Source organism: Mytilus californianus, unplaced genomic scaffold (assembly GCF_021869535.1).
Source record: "Mytilus californianus isolate M0D057914Y unplaced genomic scaffold, xbMytCali1.0.p SCAF_3, whole genome shotgun sequence".
NCBI classification, from domain to species: domain Eukaryota; kingdom Metazoa; phylum Mollusca; class Bivalvia; order Mytilida; family Mytilidae; genus Mytilus; species Mytilus californianus.
Window position 1 is genome coordinate 78,325,043 of NW_026262679.1, and position 8,883 is coordinate 78,333,925.

Genomic DNA, 8,883 nt, shown 5'->3' on the forward strand with positions numbered 1-8,883 from the left:
TTTTCATTTTTTTAGATTTTTTGTTCTTTTTTTAACAGAGCTCTAGATAATAAAAATATCAGATGTTTAAGGTGAGAGGTATAAACAAAGACATTCAAAATCAGAATATTGCAAAATTTTAAGACAATGTTAGACAAAATGTTAGAGTGGAAAATACAGAGAAGATAGCCATTTTTGAAAACCAAAAAATAAAAATGTACCGATTGACAAAAAAAACAATTTAAGAGGCTGTCAGAGTGACAGCAAACTGGATTTTTTAACATTGATTTGTGTCCTGGCATTTTTCAATAGCACAAGGACCATAACTGCTGAACGGTAAAAGTGACCATCACCAATTTGAGATTGACCTCCATTTTGTCATCAGTAACAACATGTTAAAATTTGAAAAGCTTTGGTTGAACGGTTCACGAGTTAAAGCACGGGCACGACTGGAAACACCATTTTCAATCTTTCAAGAACCATAACTCCTGAACGGTAAAAGTGACAATCACCAATTTGTACTTGACCTCCATTTTGTCATCAGTAACAACATTTTAAAATTTGAAAAGCTTTGGTTGAATGGTTCATGAGTAAATGCACGACACTGTTCGGCAGCCGCCCACCCACACTAAATCCCCAAATCAATAACTGATTTTTCCGTTGGAAATCCAGTTAACAATTATTTCAATATTGGTTCAATTTGAATTTTGCCATGTTATTGACATTCTTATACTATTCCCTACTCCTAAATCCCCCCTTTTTAGTCTTTAGTGACCCCTGCATGTAATAAATTGATATTGAAATAATTTGCCCTAGGTGGGGCATAAAAAGAAAATTTAAAATATGCCACTTTTTACACCACCCTCAATGTTTATTATCTAGAACTCTGTTCATCATTTTGTTTTCATATCATTTTTTGTTCTTTTCATTTTTTTAGATTTTTTTTTCTTTTTTTAACAGAGCTCTAGATAATAAAAATATCAGATGTTTAAGGTGAGAGGTATAAACAAAGACATTCAAAATCAGAATATTGCAAAATTTTAAGACAATGTTAGAATGGAAAATACAGAGAAGATAGCCATTTTTGAAACAAACAAAAAAAAAATGTCCCGATTGACAAAAAACAATTTAAGAGGCTGTCAGAGTGACAGCAAACTGGATTTTTTAACATTGATTTGTGTCCTGGCATTTTTCAATAGCACAAGGACCATAACTGCTGAACGGTAAAAGTGACCATCACCAATTTGAAATTGACCTCCATTTTGTCATCAGTAACAACATGTTAAAATTTGAAAAGCTTTGGTTGAACGGTTCACGAGTTAAAGCACGGGCACGACTGGAAACACCATTTTCAATCTTTCAAGAACCATAACTCCTGAACGGTAAAAGTGACAATCACCAATTTGTACTTGACCTCCATTTTGTCATCAGTAACAACATTTTAAAATTTGAAAAGCTTTGGTTGAATGGTTCATGAGTAAATGCACGACACTGTTCGGCAGCCGCCCACCCACAGTACATCCCCAAATCAATAACTGATTTTTCCGTCGGAAATCCGGTTAACAATTATTTCAATATTGGCTCAATTTGAATTTGCCATGTTATTGACATTCTAATACCATTCCCTACTCCTAAATCCCCCCTTTTTAATCTTTAGTGACCCCTGCATGTAATAAATTGATATTGAAATAATTTGCCCTAGGTGGGGCATAAAAAGAAAATTTAAAATATGCCCACTTTTTACACCACCCTCAATGTTTATTATCTAGAACTCTGTTCATCATTTTGTTTTCATATCATTTTTTGTTCTTTTCATTTTTTTAGATTTTTTGTTCTTTTTTTAACAGAGCTCTAGATAATAAAAATATCAGATGTTTAAGGTGAGAGGTATAAACAAAGACATTCAAAATCAGAATATTGCAAAATTTTAAGACAATGTTAGACTAAATGTTAGAGTGGAAAATAGAGAGAAGATAGCCATTTTTGAAACCAAAAAAAAAAATGTACCGATTGACAAAAAAACAATTTAAGAGGCTGTCAGAGTGACAGCAAACTGGATTTTTTAACATTGATTTGTGTCCTGGCATTTTTCAATAGCACAAGGACCATAACTGCTGAACGGTAAAAGTGACCATCACCAATTTGAAATTGACCTCCATTTTGTCATCAGTAACAACATGTTAAAATTTGAAAAGCTTTGGTTGAACGGTTCACAAGTTAAAGCACGGGCACGACTGGAAACACCATTTTTCAATCTTTCAAGAACCATAACTCCTGAACGGTAAAAGTGACAATCACCAATTTGTACTTGACCTCCATTTTGTCATCAGTAACAACATTTTAAAATTTGAAAAGCTTTGGTTGAATGGTTCATGAGTAAATGCACGACACTGTTCGGTAGCCGCCCACCCACACTAAATCCCCAAATCAATAACTGATTTTTCCGTTGGAAATCAGGTTAACAATTATTTCAATATTGGTTCAATTTGAATTTTGCCATGTTATTGACATTCTTATACCATTCCCTATTCCTAAATCCCCCCTTTTTAATCTTTAGTGACCCCTGCATGTAATAAATTGATATTGAAATAATTTGCCCTAGGTGGGGCATAAAAAGAAAATTTAAAATATGCCCACTTTTTACACCACCCTCAATGTTTATTATCTAGAACTCTGTTCATCATTTTGTTTTCATATCATTTTTTGTTCTTTTCATTTTTTTAGATTTTTTTTTCTTTTTTTAACAGAGCTCTAGATAATAAAAATATCAGATGTTTAAGGTGAGAGGTATAAACAAAGACATTCAAAATCAGAATATTGCAAAATTTTAAGACAATGTTAGAGTGGAAAATACAGAGAAGATAGCCATTTTTGAAACCAAAAAAAAAAAAATGTACCGATTGACAAAAAAACAATTTAAGAGGCTGTCAGAGTGACAGCAAACTGGATTTTTTAACATTGATTTGTGTCCTGGCATTTTTCAATAGCACAAGGACCATAACTGCTGAACTGTAAAAGTGACCATCACCAATTTGAAATTGACCTCCATTTTGTCATCAGTAACAACATGTTAAAATTTGAAAAGCTTTGGTTGAACGGTTCACGAGTTAAAGCACGGGCACGACTGGAAACACCAATTTCAATCTTTCAAGAACCATAACTCCTGAACGGTAAAAGTGACAATCACCAATTTGTACTTGACCTCCATTTTGTCATCAGTAACAACATTTTAAAATTTGAAAAGCTTTGGTTGAATGGTTCACGAGTAAATGCACGACACTGTTCGGCAGCCGCCCACGCACAGTACATCCCAAAATCAATAACTGATTTTACGGTCGGAAATCCGGTTAACAATTATTTCAATATTGGCTCAATTTGAATTTGCCATGTTATTGACATTCTAATACCATTCCCTACTCCTAAATCCCCCCTTTTTAATCTTAAGGGACCCCTGCATGTAATAAACTGATATTGAAATAATTTGCCCTAGGTGGGGCATAAAAAGAAGATTTAAAATATGCCCACTTTTTACACCACCCTCAATGTTTATTATCTAGAACTCTGTTCATCATTTTGTTTTCATATCATTTTTTGTTCTTTTCATTTTTTAAGATTTTTTTTTCTTTTTTTAACAGAGCTCTAGATAATAAAAGTATCAGATGTTTAAGGTGAGAGGTATAAACAAAGACATTCAAAATCAGAATATTGCAAAATTTTAAGACAATGTTAGACAAAATGTTAGAGTGGAAAATACAGAGAAGATAGCCATTTTTGAAACCAAAAAAAAAAAATGTACCGATTGACAAAAAAACAATTTATGAGGCTGTCAGAGTGACAGCAAACTGGATTTTTTAACATTGATTTGTGTCCTGGCATTTTTCAATAGCACAAGGACCATAACTGCTGAACTGTAAAAGTGACCATCACCAATTTGAAATTGACCTCCATTTTGTCATCAGTAACAACATGTTAAAATTTGAAAAGCTTTGGTTGAACGGTTCACGAGTTAAAGCACGGGCACGACTGGAAACACCATTTTCAATCTTTCAAGAACCATAACTCCTGAACGGTAAAAGTGACAATCACCAATTTGTACTTGACCTCCATTTTGTCATCAGTAACAACATTTTAAAATTTGAAAAGCTTTGGTTGAATGGTTCATGAGTAAATGCACGACACTGTTCGGCAGCCCCCACGCACAGTACATCCCAAAATCAATAACTGATTTTACGGTCGGAAATCCGGTTAACAATTATTTCAATATTGGCTCAATTTGAATTTGCCATGTTACTGACATTCTAATACCACTCCCTACTCCTAAATCCCCCCTTTTTAATCTTTAGTGACCCCTGCATGTAATAAATTGATAATGAAACAATTTGCCCTAGGTGGGGCATAAAAAGAAAATTTAAAATATGCCCACTTTTTACACCACCCTCAATGTTTATTATCTAGAACTCTGTTCATCATTTTGTTTTCATATCATTTTTTGTTCTTTTCATTTTTTTTAGATTTTTTGTTCTTTTTTTAACAGAGCTCTAGATAATAAAAATATCAGATGTTTAAGGTGAGAGGTATAAACAAAGACATTCAAAATCAGAATATTGCAAAATTTTAAGACAATGTTAGACAAAATGTTAGAGTGGAAAATAGAGAGAAGATAGCCATTTTTGAAACCAAAAAAAAAAATGTACCGATTGACAAAAAAACAATTTAAGAGGCTGTCAGAGTGACAGCAAACTGGATTTTTTAACATTGATTTGTGTCCTGGCATTTTTCAATAGCACAAGGACCATAACTGCTGAACGGTAAAAGTGACCATCACCAATTTGAAATTGACCTCCATTTTGTCATCAGTAACAACATGTTAAAATTTGAAAAGCTTTGGTTGAACGGTTCACAAGTTAAAGCACGGGCACGACTGGAAACACCATTTTTCAATCTTTCAAGAACCATAACTCCTGAACGGTAAAAGTGACAATCACCAATTTGTACTTGACCTCCATTTTGTCATCAGTAACAACATTTTAAAATTTGAAAAGCTTTGGTTGAATGGTTCATGAGTAAATGCACGACACTGTTCGGTAGCCGCCCACCCACACTAAATCCCCAAATCAATAACTGATTTTTCCGTTGGAAATCAGGTTAACAATTATTTCAATATTGGTTCAATTTGAATTTTGCCATGTTATTGACATTCTTATACCATTCCCTACTCCTAAATCCCCCCTTTTTAGTCTTTAGTGACCCCTGCATGTAATAAATTGATATTGAAATAATTTGCCCTAGGTGGGGCATAAAAAGAAAATTTAAAATATGCCACTTTTTGCACCACCCTCAATGTTTATTATCTAGAACACTGTTCATCATTTTGTTTTCATATCATTTTTTGTTCTTTTCATTTTTTTAGATTTTTTTTTCTTTTTTTAACAGAGCTCTAGATAATAAAAATATCAGATGTTTAAGGCGAGAGGTATAAACAAAGACATTCAAAATCAGAATATTGCAAAATTTTAAGACAATGTTAGAATGGAAAATACAGAGAAGATAGCCATTTTTGAAACCAAAAAAAAAAAAGGTACCGATTCACAAAAAAACAATTTAAGAGGCTGTCAGAGTGACAGCAAACTGGATTTTATAACATTGATTTGTGTCCTGACATTTTTCAATAGCACGAGGACCATAACTGCTGAACGGTAAAAGTGACCATCACCAATTTGAAATTGACCTCCATTTTGTCATCAGTAACAACATGTTAAAATTTGAAAAGCTTTGGTTGAACGGTTCACGAGTTAAAGCACGGGCACGACTGGAAACACCATTTTCAATCTTTCAAGAACCATAACTCCTGAACGGTAAAAGTGACGATCACCAATTTGTACTTGACCTCCATTTTGTCATCAGTAACAACATTTTAAAATTTGAAAAGCTTTGGTTGAATGGTTCATGAGTAAATGCACGACACTGTTCGGCAGCCGCCCACCCACAGTACATCCCAAAATCAATAACTGATTTTACGGTCGGAAATCCGGTTAACAATTATTTCAATATTGGCTCAATTTGAATTTGCCATGTTATTGACATTCTAATACCATTCCCTACTCCTAAATCCCCCCTTTTTAATCTTAAGGGACCCCTGCATGTAATAAACTGATATTGAAATAATTTGCCCTAGGTGGGGCATAAAAAGAAGATTTAAAATATGCCCACTTTTTACACCACCCTCAATGTTTATTATCTAGAACTCTGTTCATCATTTTGTTTTCATATCATTTTTTGTTCTTTTCATTTTTTAAGATTTTTTTTTCTTTTTTTAACAGAGCTCTAGATAATAAAAGTATCAGATGTTTAAGGTGAGAGGTATAAACAAAGACATTCAAAATCAGAATATTGCAAAATTTTAAGACAATGTTAGACAAAATGTTAGAGTGGAAAATACAGAGAAGATAGCCATTTTTGAAACCAAAAAAAAAAAATGTACCGATTGACAAAAAAACAATTTATGAGGCTGTCAGAGTGACAGCAAACTGGATTTTTTAACATTGATTTGTGTCCTGGCATTTTTCAATAGCACAAGGACCATAACTGCTGAACTGTAAAAGTGACCATCACCAATTTGAAATTGACCTCCATTTTGTCATCAGTAACAACATGTTAAAATTTGAAAAGCTTTGGTTGAACGGTTCACGAGTTAAAGCACGGGCACGACTGGAAACACCATTTTCAATCTTTCAAGAACCATAACTCCTGAACGGTAAAAGTGACAATCACCAATTTGTACTTGACCTCCATTTTGTCATCAGTAACAACATTTTAAAATTTGAAAAGCTTTGGTTGAATGGTTCACGAGTAAATGTACGACACTGTTCGGCAGCCGCCCACGCACAGTACATCCCCAAATCAATAACTGATTTTACGGTCGGAAATCCGGTTAACAATTATTTCAATATTGGCTCAATTTGAATTTGCCATGTTACTGACATTCTAATACCATTCCCTACTCCTAAATCCCCCCTTTTTAATCTTTAGTGACCCCTGCATGTAATAAATTGATAATGAAACAATTTGCCCTAGGTGGGGCATAAAAAGAAAATTTAAAATATGCCCACTTTTTACACCACCCTCAATGTTTATTATCTAGAACTCTGTTCATCATTTTGTTTTCATATCATTTTTTGTTCTTTTCATTTTTTTTAGATTTTTTGTTCTTTTTTTAACAGAGCTCTAGATAATAAAAATATCAGATGTTTAAGGTGAGAGGTATAAACAAAGACATTCAAAATCAGAATATTGCAAAATTTTAAGACAATGTTAGACAAAATGTTAGAGTGGAAAATACAGAGAAGATAGCCATTTTTGAAACCAAAAAAAAAAATGTACCGATTGACAAAAAAACAATTTAAGAGGCTGTCAGAGTGACAGCAAACTGGATTTTTTAACATTGATTTGTGTCCTGGCATTTTTCAATAGCACAAGGACCATAACTGCTGAACGGTAAAAGTGACCATCACCAATTTGAAATTGACCTCCATTTTGTCATCAGTAACAACATGTTAAAATTTGAAAAGCTTTGGTTGAACGGTTCACAAGTTAAAGCACGGGCACGACTGGAAACACCATTTTTCAATCTTTCAAGAACCATAACTCCTGAACGGTAAAAGTGACAATCACCAATTTGTACTTGACCTCCATTTTGTCATCAGTAACAACATTTTAAAATTTGAAAAGCTTTGGTTGAATGGTTCATGAGTAAATGCACGACACTGTTCGGTAGCCGCCCACCCACACTAAATCCCCAAATCAATAACTGATTTTTCCGTTGGAAATCAGGTTAACAATTATTTCAATATTGGTTCAATTTGAATTTTGCCATGTTATTGACATTCTTATACCATTCCCTACTCCTAAATCCCCCCTTTTTAGTCTTTAGTGACCCCTGCATGTAATAAATTGATATTGAAATAATTTGCCCTAGGTGGGGCATAAAAAGAAAATTTAAAATATGCCACTTTTTGCACCACCCTCAATGTTTATTATCTAGAACACTGTTCATCATTTTGTTTTCATATCATTTTTTGTTCTTTTCATTTTTTTAGATTTTTTTTTCTTTTTTTAACAGAGCTCTAGATAATAAAAATATCAGATGTTTAAGGCGAGAGGTATAAACAAAGACATTCAAAATCAGAATATTGCAAAATTTTAAGACAATGTTAGAATGGAAAATACAGAGAAGATAGCCATTTTTGAAACCAAAAAAAAAAAAGGTACCGATTCACAAAAAAACAATTTAAGAGGCTGTCAGAGTGACAGCAAACTGGATTTTATAACATTGATTTGTGTCCTGACATTTTTCAATAGCACGAGGACCATAACTGCTGAACGGTAAAAGTGACCATCACCAATTTGAAATTGACCTCCATTTTGTCATCAGTAACAACATGTTAAAATTTGAAAAGCTTTGGTTGAACGGTTCACGAGTTAAAGCACGGGCACGACTGGAAACACCATTTTCAATCTTTCAAGAACCATAACTCCTGAACGGTAAAAGTGACGATCACCAATTTGTACTTGACCTCCATTTTGTCATCAGTAACAACATTTTAAAATTTGAAAAGCTTTGGTTGAATGGTTCATGAGTAAATGCACGACACTGTTCGGCAGCCGCCCACCCACAGTACATCCCAAAATCAATAACTGATTTTACGGTCGGAAATCCGGTTAACAATTATTTCAATATTGGCTCAATTTGAATTTGCCATGTTATTGACATTCTAATACCATTCCCTACTCCTAAATCCCCCCTTTTTAATCTTAAGGGACCCCTGCATGTAATAAACTGATATTGAAATAATTTGCCCTAGGTGGGGCATAAAAAGAAGATTTAAAATATGCCCACTTTTTACA